Below are 11,228 nucleotides of genomic sequence, written 5' to 3'. Positions count from 1 at the left end.
GGCAATGTTGCCGTCAACGGGCAACCAAATGAGACACAGGGCCCACGACCGATCTAAATGATCCAGATAGAAATTGATTGCCCCCACACACTGACATACATGTAGATTTGTGGGGGCATGTTTGAACGAAGCATTTTAGGAAGGTGTGGCTGAGCCTTACATTTTATAAAGAATATCTCAATGGGTTTGAGACTTTGAGCTTTGTAAATATGCAGATCTTATACTTGCACTAACAGCTATAACACACTAAAGAAAAAGGAAAACAAGAAATCGCATCATATGACCCCTTTAATTTTGTTTAATAAATCCTGACAGATACCACACTATCCCAATTTCATGTTGATTTCAGAATGATGATTTAATGACTGACAATTTTGCAGAGGTTTTAGACTTTAATAACACTGTGTGCATTCAAAGTAACCATGCTACTACAGATTCAGTATCATTATTTAACTTCACGCTAAGTAGAAAATGTTGTTGTTATTAATAACAGCAGTTAAGATGGTTCATGGAGAGGTACAGAAAAATTAGAGTGACACATGCCCGAAGCATTTCTTCCGCACACCCCATCCACTGCTGGAAGCTCAGGATGGTCTGTCAGTGAAATGAGCTTCCGCAACATGGCACAGGACAGAAACGATTAGAGAGGATTCTGCATATCTGAATGCTATGGTTTTGATGATGAACATACAGAGCAAGGGACAAAAGACTAAATCCGTGTGAAATTAGTTTCTGGTCTTGCATCCTAAGTGAGCTGCAGTGCAAATAAATAAATAAAATAAATAATAATAATTTCTTAATCAGTATTTTAGACTTTCATTAAAACATATCCAAAAATCCTTAAAACAAGATGAATTTACATTAATTGCTAAAATGTATTTTCTATTGGCAGGTAAGTTAATATATTTATTTTTATTTTTTTATTTTTTTTGCAGTGTAACATGACTGTCTGTCACTCACTTCGATGTGGTGTTGATGACTGACACTAGGAGTCCCACTCGGGAGCCCCAAAACACCTCTGACACTTTGAGAGAAAGACCAATGAGAATTAGTGAGTGTAATTTGCATGTCACTACCCCGGACATCCGGGTATAAAAGGGTGAAGGCGTGCATCACTCATTCAGATTTGCTCTTCGGAGCCAAACGATTGTCATTTCTACACAAGCTCATTTCATTCACCTCTGGAAGAAGAGAGTTGCATTTCAAAAGAGTGAAGTGACGTGAAGGCCAAGTATGGTAACCCATACTCAAAATTTGTCCTCTGCATTTAATCCATCCAAGTTAGTGCACACACATTAGGAGCAGTAAAGACACACACTGCAAACTGTGGACACACACGGCCGGAGCACCCGGGGATGCACGGTGGGTGCCTTTCTCAAGGGAACCTCAGTCGTGGCTATTGAGGGTGGAGATAGCGATGTTCATTCACTCCCCCACCTACATTTTTACTTCCGGTATTGAGGATCGAACCGGCAACCTTTGGGTTACAAGTCTGACTCTCTAACCATTAGGCCAAAACTGCCTAAAAATGTGCCCACAAACTTCATCATCCTGGTCCTGGTGATCCACACATCAATCCCCACGGGCCTCCTGTTTGTCCCTTGTATTGCATATTCTGCCCGGTGGAATTCCCGAATGGCTTTGACGTTGTGTCACATGGTGCAACTGATTTCTCACTCGAGGCTCCAGATTAGGATGATAGCACCATCAGAGGGTGGTCTTATTGCCTTCCGACGCTGAGGACTCGGCTGGTCTCCCACCCTAGGGTGTGGTAGCTCAGTCTGAGTCTGATGCAGAGTTGTCAGCCATACTTGTCCTGGCCATCGAAAACATGGAGCTGGAAAGGGATCCTCCATCCTGTCCTGAGCGTTCGTGGCTGGATGATTGGTATCTGGGCTCGGAACGTGACTCACAGCCGTGCCCAGCCCCAGTGCCTTTCTTCCGGGAAGTGTATGAAGAACTGACAAAGTCATGGAGGGCATCTTTCACTGCCCAGTCCTACTTCATAAGCTCTAGTTCTGAGCCGGGATTGATGCAGGAACTATGCTTGGGAACCGACTTTACTCTCGGCCAGAGCTCTTGCTCCTTGCGACAGCCCCTCTCTGGTGAATCCCCCTGAGGAAGGACCTTCTTTGTCAGGGACAGGGCACAATCTGGCATCTACGCTCAGACCTCAGGAACCTCCATGTCTGGCCTCTGGACAGGATGCGGAAGGCTTGAGTGGGCTATCACTAGCGGTTATAAACACCATCACTCAGGCTAGAGCCCCCTCTACGAGGCGGGCCTATGCCTTGAAGGAGTCTGTTCCCCCAAGGTGAAGACCCACAGAGGTGCACAGTCAGGTCATTGCTTTCTTTCCAGCAGAAGAGATTGGAAATGTGCCTTGAGATCTGTCTGGAATACTCTCACATGATCCTCAGACCCCAGCCGGGCTACGTGCAAATTCCCACTTCCCTTTTAGGGAGCAAGTGGTGAGCTTGCAAGCACTGTCTCGGGATGAGGCAGACTCAGCTTTGTCATTGCTGTGTCCAGTACGCACGCTGCATGTTTTCTTGGACCACACGCAGAGCTTCAAAAGCTCTGAGCAGTTCTTTGTCTGTTTTGGAGGACAGCAAAAGGGGAAGGCTGTGGATGCCATTGCCTTGGCATACCAGGCCCAAGGTGTGCTGTGCCCCTTAAGAGTGCATGCACACTCCACAAGAAGTGTTGCATCCTCCTGGGCTCCAGCAAACGGCATCTCTCTAACAGACATCTGTAGAGCGGCAGGCTGAGCGACACCCAAAACCCTTCGTGAGATTTTATAATTTGTGGGTTGAGCCATTTTCGTCCCATGAGCTATTGAGTATGAACAGGTAAGTTATGGACAATGGGCCGGGTGTACTGCTTGCACACAGAGCCTTTCCCCTCCCTGTGGTCATCATGTGCGCTTTTTTGTCCATGTGACTTTCCTGGACTGGCGAACCCTGGAAGTGATATTTTTTCCCCCTCAGCAGTCGAGTCCAGTGGAGGAATACAACGCCAGGTCCAGTCCTCGTGATGAATACTCTTTTTCTGGTCAGTCCGTATACTTGGTGCTAGGTGCTCCATACGTAGTGGTTCCCTAATGTTAATCTCATATTATGTATTCTCCACGATACGGTTTTCCTAACGGTAACCCTGTGTCTTCCCCTAGGCAGAGCTCCGTCTCTGCCGCCAGTTGCTACGTTTCTAGTAGTTCCACTCTTTTCAGGTAGGACCTACTCCAGGGACCTTTTTTTTTTACGAGTGGTACTTCCTGGTTGGTAAGTCCATGTGATATATTCTCCACATATTAACCTCTCTTATGGCATGATGTTTTTTCCGTAGTGAGAGAGCGCTTCCCCAGCACTAATTCTGGTCTGCATAGCTGTGAGCTTCTTTTTTTAAAACAGAAAGAGAGAAAAGGTCAAAAAGACCAGCTGAAGCGACCTTTTCCCATTGTAAATACTGTCCTCTCTGTCCCCACGTGGTACAAATGTCTACAGGGCTTATGTGGGGCGTTGGGTAGGTTTTATGTTGCAAGTGCGCTTGTTACCCAGCAAGTAGGGCTTGCCGAAATCTGCAACGGCAAAACCTTGTCACACAGTTTAGCTATTGCGTTTACTATTGTAACCTCTGTTCCCTGATGGAAGGAACAAAGCATGGTGTCCCTCCTGCCGCAGCACTGAACTGCCCGCTGAAATGGCCAGGGACACTGTCTTAGCTCTTCAGCACAAACCTGAATGAGTGATGCATGCTATCTCCCTTTTATGCTCGGGGGAGTAACTTTAAAGAGGCTCTCCAGTGTGTTCATGTTTTTACTGGCAGACGTCAGGCCTTGACGGACTCCACATAGGAAATGAACCAGAGAAGATTTCCACATCAAAGAAGGCAGAGCCTCAGAGCCACACCTACCTATAATGTTATTGACACCGACCAATGGTAGTTTGAAGGTGTTTACCAGCCAGAGTGAACTTTTCCATAAAGTTCGCTTTGGCAAGCTGTTTCGAACTCCCGAAACAAACACCAAGTGAACTTCGTTTTGGCCTGATTTTGTTCGAGATGACATCACAACAGTTCATTCTTCGATTTCGCTTAACGTATATCAGGGCCTTTTGAATCACAAAAAGTTGCTGCAAAACCCCTGAGTCCTGACCATTGGGAAGAGGGGGGAAAACGGTTTGCTGTGTCATCTTTTACTTTACTTTGATTTTCCAGGTGATTTTACATTTGGAGAAAAGCCAAAGCCTGTCTTAAACTCACAAACTATGTTGCAACTCCTGAGGGATGAGCAGTTTTTTCACTAAACTAAAGTTGCATGCACCATTTTCCAAATTTAAATAATTTCAGTGAGTTTTGAGAAAAAAATTCATTTAAATTCTGCAATTGTTCCATTATATTGGCCATTACACACAAAGCTCTCCTCCATACTAAAGCCTCCAATAGATCACAGAAATGCATTATGTGCACTCTACCCAAAATCTAAATTCTTGTCTTCTTGCAGAAATCCATCAGAATGATTAGTAAGGCAGTGTGAGGCCAAATCAAAACTCTTCCAGAGAGAGGAGGACAAAAGTTAAACCCAGACACACAGACAGATAATTACTGTATGGACAGTTGGTCATACTGGCAGTATAATCATTAACCAAACCAATTGGCAATGGATGTCAAGGTTATGTATAATTATGTAAAATGTACACTGAAAAAAAAGTGAAACAAGCATGTTATTTATTTAAAATGTATTTTTATATTGGTCTAATTGAAAAATTGTGGTTTCTGGTTTCATGAATTGAGAAATACAAATTTTCTAGATCTTTTGACGTATAAGAGGTCATTGTACTATATATAAAAATAAAAAAACGTCTGAACGTTTCAGAACTCAAAACGTCCTCATTAGACCAAAAACAGTTTTATTGAAACCAAGTTGGAAAAACGACTCGTTTAAAATTTCCCTCGCCCACTGATTCGTGCATGTCATGTAGTGGTAAAAATGAGAGAGACGCAAACACAGGATTTCTCCAGCAATTACTCTGTATTTTTTCATTTTTCACTTTGCAACGAACAGGCTTAGTGCAATATATTCTTATTAATGCAATATTATTTTTGTACTGTATGTAATATTGTTTGTGTTTGTTGTATTTTTTCGGCACCAAGGGAAGCACTTCCTAATTTCGTTGTATGTGAGTATAATGACCATAAATACTTTCTATTCTATTCTATTCTATTCTATTCTATTCTATTCTATTCTATTCTATTCTATTCTATTCTATTCTATTCTATTCTATTCTATTCTATTCTATTCTATTCTATTCAACAGAACAATAGAGATGCCTCAGAGGATTACAAGAACTTTTGAAGTGCCAAGTTGTGGAAAAACTAAATATTTGCATTGCCGTCCTTGTGATCCTATTAAGAAAGCATGAATGATCTTCAGTAAACAAGTAATTTCAGTAAGACATTTTGTTTGTTTGCTTAATTTGACTGTGGATTCATTTTTAAACAGGACACCATTTGGTGCAGGCTTTTCAGAGAACCTGAAAATAAAAGATGATGCAGTGCAGACTATATTGGATCCGACAGTAATGGCAAAACACTCAAGTGTGTGTACCAGTGTTTTTTTTTTTTTACCATGTGTCACTATTGCTGATACAGATTGTTTGATATGTACTTGAGTATTTATACTTTAGCGCCGCAGTCAAACCGTGAATAGTTGTGATTTGCTGTTCTCCTTTGCTTCAGCATTTATGGGTTTAATGCGGGGGGTTCCCAGATACGGAAGAAAGCACATAGACAATGCTGCTTTTGTTATTGTTCTGATCTAAGCCAATTACTGCAATCCTTTTCAAAACAATTCCACACATGTAATGGTGGGGACGTTGAAAATTATTTTAAAATGCAAAACTGTTTCCCAATCATAGCAGTGGCCATTTACTTCCAAGTCTTGATTGGGGAGTGTTTGAAAGAAAGGGGTCAACATTAAGATAGAAAAGAGCTCATTACTTCTAAAATAGGATATTTTTTAAGTTAAAATCTTGGTAAAACTATAAGTGGACCTCAGAGAACATTATAAAAAAAAAAAAAAAAAAAAAAAAAACCTGCTTTGTTCAGTTTGGCTGAAAAACACTCCCCAATAGAGGGCAGGAACAACCTGTCACTCACATGAGATTGACCAATAGCAATTGACCACAACCATTTAACCATTTAATCAATTCCCGAAATCCCACAAAATCAAGTCCTGGAGTAAATTTGTTCTTGTTCAAGAAGCTGTTTCAATTGGATGTACGTCACAATAGAGATAAAAAGACAATCGAAACTTCATTTAAGCTGACTTTAAGGTTTGATCCACAATTCTGGCAAGAACTGCCTACTTTCTTTCTGACCAACATGTGCAAGTCACAGCTCCATTTTGTTACATGCTGTTAAAGCAACTTTAAAATCAGGCAGTGGGTCAGGAAAAAGTACACCAGAGGCACTTTTTAAATTCATTCCCCACACTGTTGCCTCAGACACCACTAACACTGAGTGACAGATTCAACACCTGAGACCTTGCCTCACACACACGCTGCAATTCTGTTGGTAGGAGTTTGTTGCGGATGGGGAATATTGCCTAGGAATAGAACTTGAGTCCTATTAGGCTAATCTCACTTAACAAGACTAAGTAAAAATTGACAAAGGGATATCTTCAAGCCTATCTAAAGCTGCAACTTTAGCCAACTCTCATATCACATCTTAAGCCAATTTCTGAAAACAATAGCTAAAAAAGTGACAAGGGCACAGATGCGCTTTTAGCAAATTAGATGAGGCCATGCTTAAAATTGGATGTGAAAATTGCAAAATAATGACTAGTGGCACAGAGGCCGAAGGTAATGAGATACTGTATAAAGACAAAACGCCATTAGCAGAATGTGAGCTGTATGCATGCAGTTCAGGGTTTTCTTTCCAGCTCTTACAATCTGTCAGCGTATAAATCTCTCTTTTGATTCATTTAAATAAATCTATATATTCTAGTTTGTTGGGTAACAAGAATGACAGAAGCTAATTATTTTAGTAGTACTATTCAAGCAAATATCACACTAGTTATGAAATAATAAGTTATGACTGGTTGATATAATTTAGTAACAAGCATTTGACCTGTTTCAAATAATGAAAATGTAGAAACTGCAAACACTCAGACATATTAAATATGTAATAATCTAGTCTCCCTTATTGTAAGTCTATTAATGGTACATTTACTTTTGGTACATAAATGCTATACTAAAATATGTCTTTAGTCATCAGTGTCATGAATAATTGTTTTGTGGAAAACGTGATGCACATTATTTTCAGGATTCTTTAATGAAAATAATGTTAGAAAGTTCACAAGAACATCATTTATTTGAAATATTTTACAATTTAAATGACTTTACTGTCAGTACTATGCTGAATAAAAGTATTAATTTCTTCAAATAAAAACTGAACGGTAGTGTATAATACTAGTTCATTAGTAATAATAATAAATAAGTAATAATTGTCACTGTGTTTAAATTCACTGCATAATTTAATTACAGAGGAGACTGTAAATGTCTCTCAACAAACAAAGCAGCAACGCATTGAGCATTCACTCATAATTTACAAGAGCCACACAAAAACCATTGACTATTTGTATTTAAGGGCTCACTTTAATCCTGGCATTTTGCACAATGGAAACATTGACTGTCATGAAAGAGAAAACAAACCTCTCTGACTGAAGAGCACAATGCAGGGCTGCTCTCGTGCCCCTCTGAAGAGTGCAGTGAGAGTTTGGTGGACACATGGGCAGTGTGTATTTACAGCCATGCCATTGTTGTGTGGTCTCGCATGAATGACCCAAATCTAAGTGGATCCATCGGTGAAACATTTAATAGAACAGTGATGGTCAAACAGACTGAGATCTGACATATATACACGGGCGAATATGCAATAAGCTTTAAAGGTGCACTGAATACCACTTTCCCAGTGAAATGAGGCTGGTGAATCTGAAGTTTCAATTGACTTTAAAGCCAAATTATGACATGACAATGTTACTACATACAATAATATGCCCGCAAACAAACACTTCACAATTTTTTTTTTTTTTAAGTCAACATAAAACCTATTTTAGTTATCATTTCTGAGTGAAACAGAAAATTCAGCAAGACAAAATGTAAGATAGGAAATTATAATATATCAGGAACTGATTAGATTGTGAAATAGACATACTGTCCCTGAAGAGTATGATGTCAGCAAGTCATACCACATTTTGATAAAAGATAAGGAAGACATACAGTTTTTTGCATTGTGCACAATAACAGAGTCACACATTAAGCATAAAAAGGCAAATAAATAAATAAATAAATAAAAAATGTTTGTTAAGGCCAGTGATATGACTGAAATGTTAATCTTATGTAAATTTACAACATGTTAAACATAAACATTTGTTATAGGCACTATTTATTTTTTTATGTTTTAAGATGTAAAACTTTTAAGAAAAAAAAAATTATGCACTTTGCAGATGCAGATATTCATTACTCGTTTGTTTTATATCTTTAAAAATGCATTTAAAATTAAATAAGAGGGTTCACATTATAAATGTATAATTACCTATAGTAGGTCGAATTCAATAAGTACTGTTTTTGTAAGCAATAATCTGCGAGGGGCTGTGCTATGGTGAATAAGTCACGGCTGAAGGTGACTCATTCATCATACATCATACATTCATCAAATGGTTACCACACAATGCAAATATTAAAGCAAAACATTTATAATCGCTACTTTCATTAAGTAAAATCACTAAATGCCTTCCTTCTGCTGAATTTTTCTTAAAATGAGAACAAACATATGTTTATGTTACTAAGGGTGGTTGCTAAGGGTGTTGCGCAGTGATACACAGAACCGCAGGGTATATATAGTCATAGCTTTATTGTGAATAAAACACAGCTATTGACCAATCAGAATTAAGGTCTGGAACTAACCATTTTTTAATAGCATGTAGGCAATAACAGCCAGCCAGACAGTGTGACCCCAAAAGACTGTCCCACTATCCCTTTTTTTACCCCATTAAACTGGGGTAAGAGAACAAGTGCAGTTCCCAGAGCGCCTCTTCCTCACTGGGACGTGACAGTTCGGAGCCCATGATCTGATTAGGAGGTCACATACGCTTCAGAGATACCATTGTCATGAACCAGCATGTTGGCAAGGTTGTATGCCAATGAGGAACGCGGTAGGAAACGTCTGAGAGTGCCAGTGCTGCACACCCCTGTCACATCACACCCCAAATGCTGTCACTTGATGGAGGTTCAGATTAATGTCACTGAGCCTGTGTCAGCAGCGATACTCACTGACTACCGCTGACTCCATCTGCAACTCTTACTCTACCACACCATTTCCATCAACACCATGTCGGATATGCCACAGATGAGACTCAGTGGTTCTGTTTCAAAACCAACTGAGCTGACTGTTTGCTGTCTACAGTACATAGGCAGCATCCTAAATCAAGTAACTGGTTTGGAACACTAAATAGGAAGCAACTCTTTGTGTCACAAAAATATCAATTTATTTCACATAGATATTCACAAAAAAAAATCTATTTTAATAAGAATGAACTATTTTTATTACCAGTATTTATAATTGAAATTATGCCCACTCACTTCATCCACCATGTTGGATAAATATGATGTATGATAAATAAAAATACACTGTAAAAAAAAATTACATCCCCAAGTCAAAAATTTCAAGTGACCGATGACATCTAAATTTTTCAATTAGTCTGACGTATTATTTCTCATTGAGCCAATGTTAACAGACTATTGCAACAAGAATTTCACTTGGGCCAATTGAAAATTTTTGATGTTATCGGTCACTTGAAATTTTTGATTTGGGAGGGTTAGAAATTTTTTACAGTGTATGGTACAAATTATATTCTGTTTAATGTTGTTGCGGAGCTGCGTAGGTCTGATTTCATTGGATGTTAATGCAGCTTTCGACACAATTGATCATGCCGTTCCTATTGAAAAACTTAAACAAGACATTGGTATTCATGGTGTTGCCCTATGGTGGTGTTCCACAATGTTTTATACTGGGACCATGTTTATTTGCTTTATTTAATATACACCTCAGTTACATTTTTTCAAAAACATGCCATCTTGTATATCACTGCTATGCGGATGATAAATGTGCCTTCCTGTAAAGTCAGGGGATGATGCCACTTTAAATTCTCTCTTTGATTGTCCTTAGGATGTTCAAATCTTTGGCCAAAATAACTTATTTTACTTTTGGAACAGCCTTTTGCTTCCACGGTGTGTTTATGATGCATAACTATGTAGGCAGCACACTAGGTTTTGGAACAGAGTCTGGATTTATGATCTTCATTCATCCTCTTTCTTCCACTATATCATGCTGTCTTTACAGATCTCTGAATTTGTAGTGGACAAGCGGACACAAACAACTTCAGCTGTGAAAAGCATGCCTTGCTTAGAAAACACAAAAATAAATGTTTATATGATTCATCGCTTATGTTAGCTTGAGCATCAATTGCGAAATTTTTTACAATAGAAGTCAATATTGTTATACGCCTACACAACTGCTTTAGTTTGAAAACAGCTCAGGCTAAAGCAGTTGTGTAGGTGTCTTACAATGTAGGTTTCTGTTGTAATAAAGGGGTTTTCAAAACCACTAGCACTTAGTATTAAACTCATCCTGGAGCGATTAAGCTACAAACATAAATGATGCCTCAAATCATGCAGGCTGTTGAGAAGAGGTGGGCTGTTTATAAACGATATAACTGAAGATTTTAGAAAATCTATGAATATCATCTTTTTACTTTTTTAGCCAGTAAGCCAAAGATCACCCTATAGCAACATGATAAAATCCCCACCAACACCCTATCGTTGTTAGAGCAAGTTTTGCACCAGCAAATCTCTTTCATATCACTTTATAAAAAAAAAAAAATATAGAGTCAATCCTGTATAACCTCCTGAACCTCCCAGTAACGTTGCTGTACATAACCAAAGGAAAAGCATTATAAGGAATGATGGAATTCCCTTGTGAAAAAGAAGTACACTTTAGAATACACTTTAGCAAAAGAGAATATTACCGATATAATATAGGAATATTCTTAAGTACATGTATATTCTTTATTTAAGTACACTTAGGTGGTCTTTTATGTTTTATGTTATGTTTTAAAAATATATATATACTTTTAAGATTTGAAGTACACTAAAAGTGCACATTCAAAA

Source organism: Leuciscus leuciscus (assembly GCF_965113295.1).
Source record: "Leuciscus leuciscus genome assembly, contig: HAP1_SCAFFOLD_540, whole genome shotgun sequence".
Classification (NCBI taxonomy): domain Eukaryota; kingdom Metazoa; phylum Chordata; class Actinopteri; order Cypriniformes; family Leuciscidae; genus Leuciscus; species Leuciscus leuciscus.
Note: the sequence above shows the minus strand (reverse complement) of the source record.